The 19,263-nt window shown below is 41.5% G+C and overlaps 1 long non-coding RNA gene across 2 annotated transcripts; it reads right to left on the reverse strand.

Moving 5' to 3' along the window:
• Nucleotides 1–205: 205 nt before the first annotated feature.
• On the reverse strand, nt 206–17,482 carry LOC121820080 (uncharacterized). 2 transcript variants are annotated; one of them, XR_009601233.1, is made up of 5 exons: nt 11,455–11,756; nt 8,489–8,663; nt 2,834–6,647; nt 2,562–2,701; nt 206–1,541 (listed from the first exon to the last, which is right to left on the reverse strand). It is a non-coding gene; the product is annotated as an uncharacterized LOC121820080 (long non-coding RNA). The 2 variants fall into 2 exon arrangements; XR_006060552.2 differs by having other exon boundaries at nt 2,834–8,663; nt 11,455–17,482.
• Between the last annotated feature and the right edge of the window lie 1,781 nt (nt 17,483–19,263).

Raw genomic sequence — 19,263 nt, forward strand, 5'->3', positions numbered from 1 at the left:
TTTCTAACATTAAGTAGTATGAACTATGCTAGTAGTCACGTTTAAATTACAATGAATTGACTTCATCACTGCAAGCAAGAGAGAATGCCAACATAACCAAGTCAGTCTTTTGTAACCTAATCTTGGAAGTGACATCCATTACTTTTGCCATGTTCTTCTTATCAGAAGCAAACTATTAGGTCCACCCCACACACACAGGCAAAATTGTTGAGGGGCAGTTTAGAAGCATGCCTGCCTCAGGATGTAAGAGAGGATAAGTTTTAGGAGGAATGTTTGCATACCTAAAAATAGTCTTTTTCTACTCTCACATTTAATTGATAGTTTGGGCAAGGAATTCGAGTTAGGCTGACTCTCCCCCCACCACCCTTACTCCTCAGGCTGCCCTGAGGAGACAGAGAGGGGGAGGCAGACATGCAAGGTGAGGATACCGAGCTCTTTAATGGCCCCCGCTGCATGAGGAAAAGTCAGTAATGGTCTTCTTCATATTCCCTGGAGGACCTGGCCAGATGCAGAGCATGTGAAAAAGTGTAGGAGAGCAGACCTAAGAAGACAAAACTTAGAAGATAAAGCATCAAAAGCATCGGTTATGTGCCAAACACTTGGAGACCTCTATGCTTTGAAGAAATAGTCATTACAGTGTATCTTTATCTTACCAGTCATCTGAGCAACCTGCCTAACGGAAAACAGAACTGAGTGAAGATGAAATCGGAACACTGAAACATTAAAACAAAATAGACAACAAAAAAGCCAAAACCAAAATCAGTATAACTTCTGAACGGGAAAAAAATATAAGGACAGCAGTGGTCAGAACCCAGCACAAAAGAAGGAGATGAACTAGATGAAGACATTTTATCTTTAACTGTTGACGAGAATGGAAACAGTACTTAAAAGCTTTGACATTTCTTTAAAAGAATTTCTTTTCTAAAGTTAAAATGTAGTTGATTTTGAGGGCTTCCCTGGTAGCTCAGATGGTAAAGAATCCATCTGTGATGCAGGAGACCTGGATTTGAACCCTGGGTGAGGAAGATCCCCTGGAGAAGGGAATAGTAACTTAGAGAATTTCAGTAGACAGAGGAGCCTGGTGGGCTACAGAGTCAGACACAACTGAGCAACATCACCACATTACCATTGTGGATTTACAATATTAGTTTCAGGTGTAAAACATTTTCAATATTTTTATAGGGTAGATTCCATTTAAACTTATTACAACATAATGGCTGTATTCCCCTATGCTATACAATATACCCTTATTTTATTTTATTTTATTTTATTTTATTTTTTATTTTTTTTAGTAAGAAAATCATTGCATTAAGGTGAAAATACTGATAATACAATGATAATGGTTTAGTCATTAAGTTGCATCCGACTCTTGTGACCCCGTGGACTGCAGCCCGCCAGGCTTCCCCGTCCATGAGACTCTACAGGCAGGAACACTGGACTGGGTGCCATTTCCTTCTCCATGGGATCTTCCCGACCCAGGGATTGAACCCGGGTCTCCGGCATTGCAGGTAGATTCTTACTGACTCAGCTACAGGGGAAGCCTGTGTATATATAAAATGATAATACAATGTCATTATATATTTAGGCATACGTATGAGTGTGATTATTTCTTGATACTGTGAAATGAGGTTCGTTAACCACTTCTAAATGTTTTGAGGATAATTTGTTTCATTTAAAAAAGTAATATCAATCTACTTTGGAATGTATTTTTATATAATAATATTTATAATAGTATGATTAAACATGTAGATATTAATATTTAAGTTCATGATTCTTCATATTTGTTTTTAGATTGCTAACTTTCTAGAAAAGTAGGGAGACTGAAGTTGTCATCAAGCTAACATTGTAAAAAAAGTTTCAAATGTAATAACATGATGCATTTCATTCAAATGTAGTGCTAGATATGATTAAGAATATTTTTCCTTTCAGGGTAGGAAGTAGAAAAATTTTGTCTCTTCTAGAAGTACCTCCTTCTTTTTTGTGTACAAATAGTGGACACCCAAGGAAATGCTTTGTGTGATTCTCAAATGTTAGTGCTCCCTATCTCTAACTGTAAATTTCTGAACTGAATTATGAATGTGACATGGTGATTTTTAGATGATTCCATGCAGTTAATAAATAATTTTACATATAAACTTTTCCCATTTCTGTTGAGAGAATTTAGAATTCCCAGCAAGATTCTGCATTCTCACTCCATAGTCCAAGGCTATTAACCAAGTCAATAGAAATGTGTGAAGAACACTAAAATCTGGCCTAGAAGACTTTTATGCTTTTCTTGTAGAAGTGGCTAAAGTTTCTTTCCCCTTTCATTGTTTAAATTAATAATTAAAGCAAACAAAATGCTGAAATGTATGAAGGGTTGACAGGGGAGTCAAACTGAAGTGTGAAGATGATGGTGGCAATCCTGCCCTATTGGATATGAACCATTTTTGCTCTTTTGAGGAAATGTCAATCCACTCCAGCATTCCTGCCTGGAGAATCCCAGGTGTACAATATACCCTTATTTTAAACATAATAGCTTGCACTGAAATTTCAGTTCTTATATATAAAACAAAACCTACCTCTAGATGGACATGAGGCTGACGAACTCCTATAAATTCTCTTTGCTTTTGATGAACCTCAAACATTGCTGAAGTGCAAGACAAATCCTGGTGAGAAGGCAGTGAGAAGGTCCTAAGAAGGTGACACCAGTTAACATGTTCTGTGGAGAAACAGCAGAGTCAGCTGCTAAAAAGAAACCCTTGGGGAGGTAAGCGACTCTTAATCATGACGATGTGTGAACACATCAGGGGAAGAACACCATGCTGGTGAGCTATGCCGATAAATTTCATACCTGAGAGAAGAACCTGTAGGCTTCCTTCCCCATGAAACTGACACAGAAATGCCAGCTGTATAATTTCACACTGGAATAACTAAGAAGTAGGCCTAAATATGGAGCACAGTCATGGCGAGTCCGATGTTGTGTCCAGTAGATTTTCTTCAAAAATGAACAGTGTTGCCTCAAGACTTGTAGGGAAGTATTTTGGGGCTTCCCTTGTAGCTCAGTAGTAAAGGCTCTGCCTGCAATGCAGAAGACCTGGGTTCAATTCCTGGGTTGGGAAGATCCCCTGGAGAAGGAAATGGCAACTCATTCCAGTATTCTTGCCTGGAGAATCCTGTGAACAGAGGAGCCTGGCAGGCTATAGTCCATAGGGTCACAAGAGTCAGACATGACTTAGCAACAAAACCACCACCACCGTCCCTAAGCTGTCTACACACTCTATGATTCCCGTGCTTTATGCACTTGGTTGGCAAGATCAGTGTCTGTTATGGGCATACCTGTTGCACTGAAAACAACTGAGGAAGTTTGTCCTTTTATCCATCAGTTACCGTAACTATTTCAGAATTTGACAATGTAATTCTGTCTCTTCTCAGAATAATGAGAAGGGTAATGACCCGAAGGAAATTTATCATTCTCAGTGGACAGATAAGCAAGATGCTTTTGAAATTTTAATAGATCTCCTGCAAGCACTTGTTTTATGTTTAGATGGTATCCATGGTGATACAAATTTGAGATGAAATAACAGTCTAGCTGGCCGAGCATTTGTCCTTGCAGTATATCAACAGATTTTCATTTCATATTTATCACGGTTGTCCTTTGAAGTGTCGTATCTTAACCTTTTTTTAAAAGTCCTATCATTTTCAAGAGTCTTTGGAGAAAATCTCCAGAGGGCAAATCTTTGATGTTTTCTTTGCAGTTAGCTGGATGACTGCAGCATTGCATTCACTAATGAGGTGATGGAAAATGTTAAAACTTAGCACGGATTTTGGTTTGAGGAAGCCATAAATTTGATAACCAAACAACACTCAGATGAAACTTCTTGGAAATTCCACAGACCTCAGATGGTACAGTGGTAAAGAATCTGCCTGCCAATGCAGGAGACTCAGGAGACCTAGGTTTGATCCCTTGGTTGGGAAGATTCCCTGGAGTAGGAAATGGCAACACACTCTAGTATTCTTGCCTGGAGAATTCCATGACCAGGAGAGCCTGGCAGGCTATAGTCCATGGGGTCGCAAAGAGTTAGAAGTGATTTAGTGACTAAACAACAACAACAATACATGAAAAACTACTTTACACATTTTATTATTTACACTGAGCTGTAAGCATATTTCCAGACTGTTAGTTGCTCAGTTGTGCCCGACTCTTTGCGACCCCATGGACTGAAGCCCACCACGCTCCTGTGTCCATGAGATTTGCCAGGCAAGGATACTGGAGTGGGTTGCCATTTCCTTCTCCAGGGGATCTTCCCAACCCAGGGATCGAACTCGGGTCTCCTGCACTGCAGGCAGATTCTTTACCGATATTTCCAGACTACCTTGTACAAATGCTTTGAATGAAAACTTACTCTACAAAAAGCATCCCAGAATTTTACTTTGTCTAAACATCCTGTATCTGCGTTGCTTTAAAAGAGCTTACAACACAGTCTGCCTTCTAGATATAGCATCACTTTGCCCTTACTGATCACCTCAGGCAGACGTTCAAGGGGGATTTTTCACAGGACTTTAGACATGTCACATGTCATTTCTTCCAAAAGTTTATCACATAGAAAGCTTTGGATCAGGAAAACAAGAATCACACAAGTAAAGAGAAATAAGGACAGACTCCTGAAAATCCAGAGTACAGGCCACACCACAGAAACAACATAATCTAATGGGTGGGAGGGGAGTAAAGACCAGGAGCGAGAGACTCAGCTTTCAAGGGAATACTATTCCTCTGCCAGCAGTGGCTCCTGCTCTTTAACAGCAGTTGTTAACAAAATTTAGGCAGTGGGAGTGTCAGATTTTTTAGCTGGGAGACACTTATGGGTAGGAACCTGGCCTGAAGGGAAGCTAAACAATTTGTCTAGCTTCCAGAGGGAAGCCAAGCCCTCTGGGTAGTTATCACACTCTTTTTAACTTCGAATGCAAGTTGCTGCTGCTGTTGCTGCTGCTAAGTCACTTCAGTAGTGTCTGACTCTGTATGACTCCATAGATGGCTGCCCACCAGGCTCCGCCATCCTTGGGATTCTCTAGGCAAGAACATTGGAGTGGGTTGTCATTTTCTTCTCCAATGCATGAAAGTGAAAAGTGAAAGGGAAGTCACTCAGTCATGTCTGACTCTTAGCGACCCCATGGACTGCAGCCTACCAGGCTCCTCCGTCCATGGGATTTTCCAGGCAAGAGTACTGGAGTGGGGTGCCATTGCCTTCTTCGCAAATGCAAGTTACATAACAATAAAAACAACATGTGTTTTCTGAGGATGCTCTTATGTATAATTTATAAACTTTTTTTGTTTTTACATATGAATTATGATTCTGGAGGGGGTTGTAGGTTTTCTGCAAATTGGTGAGGGGAGCTAAAGCTGTCCTAGGCTGCTCCTTCACGTTCACAAGTCTAAAAAGCACTGTTCTGTTCTAAACTGTATGATGCTTTTGAACTGTGGTGTTGGAGAAGACTCTTGAGAGTCCCTTGGACTGCAAGGAGATCCAACCAGTCCATTCTGAAGGAGATCAGCCCTGGGATTTCTTTGGAAGGAATGATGCTGCAGCTGAAACTCCAGTACTTTGGCCACCTCATGCGGAGAGTTGGCTCATTGGAAAAGACTCTGATGCTGGGAGGGATTGGGGGCAGGAGGAGAAGGGGACGACAGAGGATGAGATGGCTGGATGGCATCACTGACTTGGTGGACGTGAGTCTGAGTGAACTCTGGGAATTGGTGATGGACAGGGAGGCCTGGCGTGCTGTGATTCATGGGGTCTCAAAGAGTCGGACACAACTGAGCGCCTGAACTGAACTGAATTGAACCTGTAGGAAAGCATGGGGACTTCCCTGGTGGTCCAGTGGTTAAGAATCCACCTTGCAATGCAAGGGACATGATTCGAACCCTGGTCAAGGAACTAAGATCTCCCGTGCCAGAGGGCAACTAAGCCTTTGAGCCACAACTACTGAGCCTGCGCGCCACAATGAAGAGCCCTTGTGCCGAAACTAAGACGTAATGCAGCCACAAATAAATAAATAAATACTAAAAACAAAACAAAAAACGAAGGTGCAAAGAGTGAATCAGAGAAGGCAACCGAGGTAACCTCTGACTCTGGACATAGTACAGAACTACTCAACCTCCAGGTTACAAATGAAAATACTGATGGTCAGGGCTAAGTTGATTTTAAAATTCTGTCTTAACACTGCATTGATGATGGCAAAATATTCCCATGGAGGGAGGTTATAGGAACAAGGAAGGAGATGTGTCTTTTCCTAACACCTGTTGATGTGGTCCTAAGCCATAATGAGTCTGGAGAGGCACATCCTCCCATGTAATAGCTTCTTGGGAAACAAATAATCTGAGCTATTTCAAGTCCTGTTGTGAGTTCAACTAGGGTTTGGAGGCTCAGGAAAAAATCCAGATGGAGTGGCTTCAATTCAACACGTATTTACTGAGTACATATGTATCAGGCACTAAACTGGGGACAAATAAGACAAAGGTCTCTATCCTCAGAGTCAAAGGAAGACTTTTTCACCTCTGAAATCCCAGAATCACACTCAGGAACTTACCTGTACATACTAGCTCAAGGACCCAGCAGAACACCTTGCATTTTCTAGAAGCTGGTTGTCTTTGAGATTGTGCACCATTTCTGAACAGAGTACAAAAAGTAAAATCTAAAAGATGTTCTGGTCTGTTTTCTTTGAATGCAAATGCCTAACTCCTGGGGGAAAAAAACAACCCACTGCAAATTTCAGCTGATTTTGCTCTTGCTCCATGGGGGACTGAGTTAGAGCAATTTTTAACTTAATACATGCCAACTGTGAGGCAATTTAAAACAAATATGCCAGAACAAGCCATTCTATTGGGCAGGAATCAGAGCAAAGCCCATCTTAGCCTAGATCAGGGACATCCACCAGAATCTGAGTGCCTGAGGAGAAAGACTAATTTAACAAATATTCCTCAATGAATTCTTGATTCTAACCACCATCCCCTCCTCCAAAACCTCTTTCTCTCCACGCTTTCTCCACCTGAGAAAATGGCAACCCATCCACCCAGCCAAGCCACACGTTGACATACGGCCAGGTCCAGACCATGACCAAGTCCCATCAACTCTACCCTCCAATATATCTTAAACTCACTTACTTTTCTGTCTCCTGCCATCACCACAACCCAAGTGGCCGGCATCTCCCACCCAGACAACTGCATTATCTTCCTAGCTGCTGTGCTTGCTTCTACCCTGACCTCTGTCAAATTCCTCAGATACATGTATGGTTTAACTTGCATTGTTTATTAGATATTTCTCCCCTCAGAACGCAAGCACTATGAGGACAAAGACCCGATCTGTTTTGTTTTTTTAAAAAACTGTGGTATTCCTGGTGCCTACCTCAGTACCTGGCACACAGTAGGCATCAATAAAACTTGAGAGAATAAATGAATGCTTTGTAATCCCTGCATAGACAGAAGACAGACAAGTAAGGCTTGGAATCCATTCTCTTAAGGGTCTTTTTTCCCCTTCAGAGCCGCATGAGCCATTCCTCAATGAAAACTGAGACTTTTTTCTTCCTTCAGGCTGATTGTATGGTAACCTTTTAGCAGAGTCTTTTAGGAAGAAATCACAGTTCTGAAAGACTCCAAACTAAGCCTACCTCTTTCTAATGCTGTGGAAAGAGATGATAGTTTATGAAGAAAAAAAAAAAAAAATTAAACCTTTAGCGACACTACTGCCATCTGGTGACAATAGTATTAATCTGCAAGCAAGCAACTACCCCACCTTCATTTTCTGATTGTCTCCTTCTTTTCCGAAATTTAACAATGGTTCTAAATTTGGAATAAAATTCCTTTGATCCATCATACCTTCTGTTCTGGAAATGTACATGCTTCATTTCTAGGGCATTTTCTTGAATTATTTGTTTGATATTTTTCTCCCCATCATTTTCTCTTTTGAGATTTCTCATAATTTGGATGTTGGGTCTCTTGAACTGGCTTTTAACTTTCTTATCCTTTTCGTCCCATTTCCATCCTTTCTCTTTTTTCTTTTGTACTATGTGTTTTTAGAGGTGATGTGTTTGGCTTTAGCAAAATATCTCCCAAAACAACCTTTGACAAAGCTGAGTTTATCCTTACTGAAGGAAGGGAGAACACGAATTGATGGAGTCTTAGCTCCCTGAGGTATTCCTGAGATTTTGCAATCTGGTTTAAGGCAGGTCCGTCAATGCCAGGGCTTGATTAGGATTGGACAAGGGTTAACAGTTTGGGGTTGGGGGTCCCAGCTAGGAAGGGTTTTGAGATGCAGGTTTCAAAGAGTCTAGAGGAGTAAACTGTTGCTTGATGCTATCTATAGGTAAGCTCAGCATTTACATGGGTTTGCAGGGAGGAAACTCCTGGAATAAACAATATCATTTATATTTTTCATTGCCTCCTGAAAAAGTTCCCTGTAATTATAAAATTATACTTGTAATGAGTGGAATGAAACAAAAAATAAATACTTACTGTAAACAGTAAGCTGTGTGGGTACAGATGGTTTCAGTTATCAGAGGTCTCTATCTTATTTTCCTTCCTTTCTGTTGAATTTTTCACTTCTACCACAGTATTTTCAATTTATAAGAGTCTTTCTTCTTCTGAAAGTTCCTTTTAAAGGTCTTTTTTCTTTGAGGGGACAAGATATCTGCAAGGACAGATAATAGAATTTTTTAAAGCAAGTTTTCCCGCCAGCTTCATGGCCTTAACGTCTTCTGGGTCTCTTTTGGTGTCTGTCATTCACACTGGGGCTTTCCTTGACTGAGGGTGAGCCTGGGCTGTATAAGAGGAGCAAGGAGACCGGAGTGGTGCAAGGAGGCCGGAGCGGAGCAAGGAGACCGGAGCCGAGCAAGGCAGGGTAGGAGGCTGGGCTTGTCAGTGCAGGCTGATCATATAGGATTGCAGGGTTCTGCCCTTCTTGGACTCAAAAGTTTTCCCGCTGAGGAATTATCCAGGTGCCTGTGGGTCAAGGAGAGTGTGGAGCAGGCCTGGTTGCCAGCGTTCTCAGACTTGAGTGGCAGAAGGGGGCTGAGACATCACCATCTAACACTGACATTAACTTAGTTCCCATTTTCAGTACGGTATTCCTGTACTAGCTACGCTTTTTGTTTGTTTCACTCACACTCTCTCTTTCAGGGACATCTGGTACTGCCACCACCTAATCTTTCCTAGGGGTTCTAAAAATTGGCTTGTGAAACTTCCCTGGTTGTAAGAGTCCACCTGCCAATGAGAGGACACAGTTTCAGCCCCCGGTCTGGGAAGATTCCACATGCAGTGGAGCAACAAAGCATATGCGGCAGCTACTGAGCCACGCTTTAGAGCCTGTGACCCACAACGAACAGCAGCCCCGACTCGCCACACCTAGAGAAAACCTGAGCTCAAGAACGAAGACCCAGCACAACCAAAACTTTTACATCTTAAATCTAAATAACTAAAATTAATGAATTAATTAAAATAAAAATTGGTTTACTATGGCTTACTCCACGAATAGCTTAGGGGATCATTACTCTGCTAAGTCAGTTTCCACAAAATGTGGTTGCTGTCATCTGCTTACCCAGGTTCTTTGTCTTGTGGGTTTATACATTTTTAAGTTACTGTGCTTTTAGAAGACTTGGGATAGGCAGCAGAGATAAATGAATAGTGTTCATCCAACTCTGACTTCCCTGGTGGCCCAGATGGTAAAGCATCTGTCTACAATGCGGGAGATCCAGGTTCAATCCCTAGGTTGGGAAGATGATCTCCCTGGAGAAGGAAATGGCAATCCACTCCAGTACTATTGCCTGGAAAATCCCATGGACAGAGGAGCTTGGTAGGCTACAGTCCATGGGGTCGCGAAGAGTCTGACATGACTGAGCAACTTCATTCACTCACTCATTCAACTCCATTTAACTAGGAATCTGCATTATATTCCTAAGGTCCCCTCCAACTCTAAATTCTATGATTTTTAGTACATTTTCATTAAAGCAAGAGTGAACATATTTGGGAATAATTCTGAAGCAAGAATAGCAGGATTCTCATGTCCAAATGTATTAGGAGAAGAGAGGGGAAAAAATAAAAGAAGGGAGGGAATTTGTTGTTTTTTTTTTCCTTCCCAATAATCAATTTGGGAAGGCTTCATGGAAAAGGCAAACTTTATGGAACTATTTATATGATAAGAAATACACATTTTGACATGGAATAAATGAAAAAAAATTTAATAACTAAACCTGAAAACTTACTTATTTACACATTTTGAGAACAGCAGAAGTGAAATAAAAAAAGAAGTTGGGTGAGCCTACAGCAATCTTATTTTTTATCCAGAGTGCAACAAAATGAGGGAGGAAAACAACAACAACAACAAAAACCCAACAACAGAAATTGCTTAAAGAAATGGAAAAGCCAATCTTATAAAATTCATAGGGAAATGCAAGGAGCCTTGATCAGCCAAAACAATATTGAGAGAGAAGAACAAAGTTGGAGATCTCACTCCCAATTTCCATACTTACTATATGGCTATGTGCTAAGTCACTTCAGTCATGTCTGATTCTGTGCGACCCTATGGACTGTAGCCTGCCAGGCTCCTCTGTCCATGGGATTCTCCAGGCAAGAATCCTGGAGTGGGTTGCCATTTCCTTCTCCAGGGGATCTTCCTGACTCAGGTATCCAACCTGCGTCTCTTGTATCTCCTGCACTGGCAGGTGGGTTCTTTACCACTAGCGCCACCTAACCTAAAACAGTGTGGTCCTGGCATAAGGACAGATATATAGACCAACAATATAACTGAGAGTCCAGAAATAAACCCATACATCTATGGCCAAAAGATGCCAAGACGATTCAACAAGGAAAGAATAATTCTTTCATAAATAATGCTGGGACCACTGGATATACCCACATTCCTACTTCATAAAATATCTCAAAATTTAATTCAAAATAAATCAACAACCTAAATAAAAGAGCTAAAACTACGCTTCATGACTATCTCACACATATACACATGTACAAGTTTCACAGTGACCTCAACTCTAGCAATATCAAATACAAACACTTCATATTCTCTCATGATTCAGTACCATCTTGTATATTTCCTGCCCCACCCCTGGAATCAGCCATTTTTTTCAAGGACTCCTAGTATGTTAGAGAAGGATGGTATTTGGAAAACAAGATCTGGCTACTAGATGCGCTTATTGCTGCTACTAGGGCATCACTGCTTCCAGATTTTTTTCAGAAGACAGAGCTGGGAAGTCTATGAATGTAAGTAGGTGTGTTTCTATGAATTCATACCAACACTTCCAACACCAATACAACACCTCGGGGTTCTTTTGAACCTTGCCTCTTTCCATGTTTCCTTCTCCAACGGTGAGAAATCTGGCTCTCATAATCCCAAATATATTATTTGCTCAATCAACTTTCTTATTTGCGCAATGTAAACAGCCTCCCAGCCCTGTTGTTTGCCTCCTCACCTTGCTCTTGGACATCACTACGCACAACACCAAAGTGCTCTGCTCAGTGCCTTCCTCTCCACTTTGGTGTGTGTGTCCTGGGGTGCAGGACAGCTGCCACGTCACCACCATGCCACTTACTCCCACCATGCCTCCACCTCACTGCCTCCATGCTGGGGAGGAAAGCAAACGAAATGAAAGAGAAGATTGAGGGTTGGGGATTGAAAGAGGACGGCAGATGTTCTCTCATTTAAAAAAAAAAATATATATATATATAGCTCAGGACCTCCCTGGTGGTCCAGTGGCTAAGACTCCAAGTTCCCAATGCATGGGGCCCAGGTTCAATTCCTAGTCAGGGAACTAGGTCCCACATGCCCCAACTAAGAGTTCATATGATGCAACTAAAGATCCCACATGCCTCAACTAAAACCTGGTGCAGCCAAATAAATAAATTTATTTCTTTTGAAGAAAAGCTATGACAAACAAGACAGCATACTGAAAAGCAGAGACATTACTTTCCTGAAAAAGGTCTGTATAGTCAAAACTATGGTTTTTCTAGTAGTCATGTATGGATGTGAGAGCTGGACCATTAAGAAGGCTGACAGCCGAAGAATTGATGCTTTTGAACTTGAGAGTCCCTTGCACCGCGAGAAGATCAAACCAGTCATTCCTAAAGGAAATCAGTCCTGCACATTCATTGGAAGGACTGATGCTGAAGCTGAAATGCCAATACTTTGGCCACTGATGTGAAGAGCTGACTCATTGGAAAAGGCCCTGATGCTGAGAAAGACTGAAGGCAGGAGGAGAAGGGGACGACAGAGGATGAGATGGTTGGGTGGCATCACGGACTCAATGGACATGAGTTTGAGCAAGCTCCCGGAGTTGGTGATGAACAGGGAAGCCTGGCATGCTGCAGTCCATGGGGCCGCAGAGTCAGACACCATTGAGTGACTAAACTGAACTGATTTCTTTTAAATTTCAGATAAACAGCAAAAAAGTCTTATTAGTATAAATACATCCCCATTAATTGCATGTGATATACTTTAACTCCTCAAATTGATTGTTCACCTAAAAACTGGGCTCCTTGTATTTTTATTTGCTCAATCCAGCAACCATATGACCATATTGTGAAAGGTTTTAATAAATATAAGAATTCAGACTTCATTCCATAGCTAACAAGGATCCATGAAGACTGTAGCACAAAGAAGTGGCCATAGTAAAATGGTATTTGAGACCAGCCAGAAGACAACATGATGGACATGAAATTTTAGCAAGCTCCGGGAGTTGGTGATGGACATGAGTTTGAGCAAACTCCAGGAGTTGGTGATGGACATGAAATTTTAGCAAGCTCCGGGAGTTGAAGATGGACATGAGTTTGAGCAAGCTCCGGGAGTTGGTGATGGACAGGGAAGCCTGGCATGCTGCAGTCCATGGGGTCGCAAAGAGTTGGACATGACTGAGCAACTGAACTGAACTGAACTAAGAAGACAACAGCAACTGTCCTGGTAGGAAATTCTGAGATATAAGACAAGGATGGTAGAAGGAAAGAAAAAGGGTAGGATCTTGTGACTGGTTACAAATAGGCAGATGAAGAATGAGGAGAAATCCAATATGACAGATGTTTAGTCTGGATGTCTAGAAGAATGACAGCTACTGATGGAAAGAGGCAGGTCTGGAGGAGGAACTGCTTCAGGAAGAAACAAAACTAGGCTTTGAGATGATGCTTGTATATGTAAGTGAATGTTAAAACAGGAAAAAATAAGTTACCTCTTCTTCAGCACCTTCTCCCGGGCACTGCAAAGATGGGATATTACTCCTTATCCTCACAGCCACCTTGCGGGGGAGGTATTATCACCAGTTTTCTTATGGACAAAACCGATGTCACCAGCAGGCAGCAGAGTTAGGATTTAAAGTCCCAGGTCATCTAACTAAAGTCTGGGTTTATTTCCTCTACTCCACACTGCCTGGGATTAGAGATATAGAAGCAGAACTCCAGAGAAGTCAAGTTCTCTTGCTCCATCAACAATGCCTTGTTTAGACCCTTGGCTATCACTTCCCCTCCCAGTAGCCTCTGTGAAAATGTCCTTCCAATGATGCAGTCATTATTGATGGTGATCACTTAGACTTCCAATGGTGGTCTTTGGGGTCCAAAGACTACACAGAGGCAGAGAAGAAAGGGACAGAAAGAGTAACCTGTTCTTCAGCTCTACAGCTACATTTCCCCCTCAGTTCTGGAATATAGTCTCTTAAAGTTTTTCACGAATATGGAACTTTCTTTTCTAAAATCACACCTTTTTAAAGAAGCTCAAAACTTGATCATTGGTTCTAGCTGATGTATAAGCTTGCTGTTACCTCATTTTTCTCTTGTTCCCCATCCCTGACACCTTGGCCCCAAACTCCTCCCCAAACAGTGGAAGTCCTCGTGCATGTCATTTCACATGTGAGGCTTACCAAAGTCATCCTGTTCCCACTGATTCTCTGAAGTGCCACTGACTTCTCTAGCAGGGCAGTGGTTAAGACTCCCTGCTCCCAACGCAGGGAGCACAGGTTTGATCCCTGGTCGGGAACTAAGATCCCATGTGCCATGTGGTGTGACCAAATGATTCTTAAAAATAAACAAAACAGTTCTAATATCAGTGCTTTTTAACATAGAGTCCTAAGAAAACAAAGCTTGAAGCAGAAGATTATGTTCTGAAGCTTTGTTGATGGGTGGAATTCTAAGGAAGAAAGTGTAAGAGAAAAAAGAAGTGAGGTAGGGAAAAGGTGAAAACAACGTAAAGGATGTGTTACCAAGATGGCCATAGCTTCACCGCAAAGCTGGCTGCTTGACCATGGCATCGTGTCTCCAGGGAGGGGGCACTTATGAAGCCATTATTTCTCAGAACAGCCCATCACACAGGAGGAGTGAGCAATGCTGACTCCGTTCATCTCCTGTCTCTCATGGGCTACGTTTTATCCATCCCCAGACAGAACTCCCCTACACTTCTGGACTGTATTACTCAACCCCCATCCCAACCCCTCCCAGGTAGCTTCTTGGGAAGCCAGAGCCTCTGCAGTCCATTCCAGCCAAACTCCAGGCTCTTTAGTTCTTCCTCCTGGTCAGTACTACCTGTGGGGAACCCTCAGTTTGTGAGGGCTAGACGGGAGCAGGGGCTGTTGCTTTATGACTGTAGGATAACTGATAGGGTTTCTGTGAGAACTGTCAAGTAATACCCAGTGCCTGGCACTCAGTATGCACTCAGCAAATGTTAGCTGCTCTTATTAATAGTAATTAAGTGAAACTTTTGTGTATGATCGTCTTGTGAATCGTACACTGTTATGAACATCCTCCTCCAGTCCCTCCCCCTGCTCTAAGCCTTTGTAAGGCACCACGGGACTCAGTCCTCACCCTGATACAGACATATCTGAGTGGTTCAACAATGCCATGGGCAGTGGTCCACAGCAGCGGGGGACAGTCAAGCAGCCAAATAGATTTGCAACAAATTGACAACAGTGGTGGCCACTGGCCAGGCAACACACAGCTATGCAATGGAGCTGAGTATCTTACCTTTAAAATATACATAACTAGCAATAATGCCTTTCATTGTTTCGCCACCTTAAAAAATTATTTTAAACATTTAACTTGTCTCTGAAATCCACTAAGGAAATAAATTGTTATTTTGTTGTTGTTGTTTATAAATCATAGCCATGTAGCTGAAGGATAATTTGCCCATTCATGGAGTCATAAATTTGTTTCTGAAACCATGAATACAGGAGACCTCAAATGTCAGATGAATATCTGAAGGATAATACTTTCTTTGGGAAATTTGCTACATGATCCTCCAAGTTTGGTTAATCATAAATAAATATCCTTCACTTAATGATTAATTCAAACCTTAGTCTTGTCACTGTGGAAAAGAGGGCTCCCTTCTCTATGTTTTCTTTATGAGACAGTCACTGCCACGGACATAAGGCTTGCTTCCCTCGGTGGAACAACAGCTCTTGACAAATGGAAATATGATTTCAGCAAAGAAATTGCTGTTCTATGTGTTAAAAATGGCTTCAATATTTTGTTTTGATTCCTGTTTAAAATATATGGAAAGGATTTTTATAGTCAAGGTAAATCTGTGTGATGAATGTGATAGACATGAGCCTTGAAACAGTCAAAAGTGAATTTGGGGCTTTCATAAAATATTCTTTTACTGTTCTGGATATAAGAGCTGAACTTTTAAAGATAAAAACTGATAGAAGTTATGATCTAATGAAAAAAATATAAGTTGTAACCTGGGTGGTTTCTAGTGAATTTCCTAAATCATGCTTTCCTTAGTGATGATAACAAGTGTTTATCAAGAGTGTCTGGTACTTGTTTGAAACCTTTTGATGGGCTAGTTGCCCCTGTTCCTGCATCTACATCATCTCCATTACCTGAAAACAGCTTTGGCTCCATCATTTCTGATCTTTGGTGTGGTACCTTAAATGTGGTACCCTAAATGTGGTACCCTCAGGCCACCCTCAGCAACTACCAGCCAGAACTAACCCAGTCCTTTGCCCCATCCTTCTGAGACTACCTTTGGCCTCAGGAGAGGAGTTGGGACATGCACAAGACATGAAGCCAGGTGCCACTGAAGCTGCAGAGAGATATAAGAAATATGTGGTAGAGTTATGCAGAAAGTACTGAACTTAAAGTTGAAAGACAGGAAAGAGAAATAAAGTCAGGGAATCAAGGAGAGAACATTCCTTAAACATCTCTGTGTTTCTATGCCTTAAAGTTAGGAAATTTAATCCCCACAACAATCCTTTAATGAAGTCATTAATCTTCATTAGTACGACTGTGAGAACAGCGGCTCTGAGAGGTTAGGTACCTCTTTCAAAGTCACTGAGCTGTAGATTTCTTAGGGAAAGCCTGTAGATCTCTGTGGTCACTGTGTACATGGATGAGTGGCATGAGACAGTGGTAAGGAGACTGGATGAATTCCTACTCACCTATTTTTAAAAAAAAATGAAATTTTGCCATTTGCAACAATGGACCTGGAGGGTATCATGCTTAGTGAAATACGTCTGATAGAGGAAGACAAATACTGAATGTTATCACTTACATGGGGACTCTAAAATATAAACTAGCGAATATAACAAAAAGAAAAGGACTCAGAGATACAGAGAATAAACTAGTAGGGGGATCGGCCATTAAGAGGTACAAACTACTATTCATAAAGTGAATAAGCTACAAGGATATATCGTATACAAGGAATATAGCCAATATTGTTATTTATTGATTTTTTATTTTTGGCTGTGCTGGGTCTTTATGATGCCATGATCTTCGTTTTCTGAATGTTGAGCTTTAGGCCAACTTTTCACTCTCCACTTTCACTTTCATCAAGAGGCTTTTTAGCTCCTCTTCACTTTCTGCCATAAGGGTGGTGTCATCTGCATATCTGGGGTGATTGATATTTCTCCCAGCAATCTTGATTCCAGCTTGTGTTTCTTCCAGTCCAGCATTTCTCATGATGTACTCTGCATAGAAGTTAAATAAGCAGGGTGACAATATACAGCCTTGACGTACTCCTTTTCCTATTTGGAACCAGTCTGTCTTTTCATGTCCAGTTCAAACTGTTGCTTCCTGACCTGGATATAGGTTTCTCAAGAGGCAGGTGAGATGGTCTGGTATTCCCATCTCTTTCAGAATTTTCCACAGTTTATTGTGATCCACACAGTCAAAGGCTTTGGCATAGTCAATAAAGCAGAAATAGATGTTTTTCTGGAACTCTCTTGCTTTTTCCATGATCCAGAGGATGTTGGCAATTTGATCTCTGGTTCCTCTGCCTTTTCTAAAACCAGCTTGAACGTCAGGGAGTTCACGATACACATATTGCTAAAGCCTGGCTTGGAGAATTTTGAGCATTACTTTACTAGCATGTGAGATGAGTGCAACTGTGCGGTAGTTTGAGCATTCTTTGGCATTGCCTTTCTTTGGGACTGGAATGAAAACTGACCTTTTCCAGTCCTGTGGCCACTGCTGAGTCTTCCAAATTTGCTGGCATATTGAGTGCAGCACTTTCACAGCATCATCTTTCAGGATTTGAAACAGCTCTACTGGAATTCCATCACCTCCACTAGCTTTGTTCGTAGTGATGCTTTCTAAGGCCCACTTGACCTCACATTCCAAGATGTCTGGTTCTAGATTAATGATCACATCATCATGACTATCTGGGTCATGAAGATCTTTTTGTACAGTTCTTCTGTGTATTCTTGCCACCTCTTCTTAATATCTTCTGCTTCTGTTAGGTCCATACCACTTCTGTCCTTTATCGAGCCCATCTTTGCATGAAATGTTCCCTTGGTATCTCTAATTTTCTTGAAAAGATCTCTAGTCTTTCCCAATCTGTTGTTTTCCTCTGTTTCTTTGCATTGATTGCTGAAGAAGGCTTTCTTATCTCTTCTTGCTATTCTTTGGAACTCTGCATTTAGATGCCTATATCTTTCCTTTTCTCCTTTGCTTTTCTCCTCTCTTCTCTTCACAGCTATTTGTAAGGCCTCCCCAGACAGCCATTTTGCTTTTTTGCATTTCTTTTCCATGAGGATGGTCTTGATCCCTGTATCCTGCACAATGTCACAAACTTCATTCCATAGTTCATCAGGCACTCTATCTATCAGATCTGGGCCCTTAAATCTATTTCTCACTTCCACTGTATAATCATAAGGGATTTGATTTAGGTCATACCTGAATGGTCCAGCGGTTTTCCCTACTTTCTTCAATTTGAGTCTGAATTCGGTAATAAGGAGTTCATGATCTGAGCCACAGTCAGCTACTGGTCTTGTTCTTGTTGACTGTATAGAGCTTCTCCATCTTTGGCTGCATAGAATATAATCAATCTGATTTTGGTGTTGACCATCTGGTGATGTCCATGTGTAAAGTCTTCTCTTGTGTTGTTGGAAGAGGGTGTTTGCTATGACCAGTGCATTTTCTTGGCAAAACTCTATTAGTCTTTGCTCTGGTTCATTCCGCATTCCAAGGCCAAATTTGCCTGTTACTCCAGGTGTTTCTTGACTTCCTACTTTTGCATTCCAGTCCCCTATAATGAAAAGGACATCTTTTGGGGGTGTTAGTTCTAAAAGGTCTTGTAGGTCTTCATAAAACCATTCAACTTCAGCTTCTTCAGCATTACTGGTTTGGGCATAGACTTGGATAACTGTGATATTGAATAGTTTGCCTTGGAGATGAACAGAGATCATTCTGTCATTTTTGAGATTCCATCCAAGTATTGCATTTCAGACTCTTTTGCTGACCATGATGGCTACTCCATTTCTTCTGAGGGATTCCTGCCCGCAGTAGTAGATATAATGGTCATCTGAGTTAAATTCACCCATTCCAGTCCATTTTAATTCGCTGATTCCTAGAATGTCGACGTTCACCCTTGCCATCTCTTGTTTGACCACTTCCAATTTGCCTTGATTCATGGACCTGACATTCCAGGTTCCTATGCAATATTGCTGTTTACAGCATCAGATCTTGCTTCTATCACCAGTCACATCCACAACTGGGTATTGTTTTTGCTTTGGCTCCATCCCTTCGTTCTTTCTGTAGTTATTTCTCCTCTGATCTCCAGTAGTATATTGGGCACCTAATGACCTGGGGAGTTCCTCTTTTGGTATCCTATCATATTGCCTTTTCATACTGTTCATGGGGTTCTCAAGGCAAGCTCAACATTCAGAAAACTAAGATCATGGCATCCGGTCCCATCACTCCATCGGAAATAGATGGGGAAACAGTGGAAACAGTGTCAGACTTTATTTTGGGGGGCTCCAGAATCACTGCAGATGGTGACTGCAGCCACAAAATTAAGAGACGCTTAC

Source organism: Ovis aries, chromosome 7, assembly GCF_016772045.2.
Source record: "Ovis aries strain OAR_USU_Benz2616 breed Rambouillet chromosome 7, ARS-UI_Ramb_v3.0, whole genome shotgun sequence".
In the NCBI taxonomy this organism is placed as follows: Eukaryota; Metazoa; Chordata; class Mammalia; order Artiodactyla; family Bovidae; genus Ovis; species Ovis aries.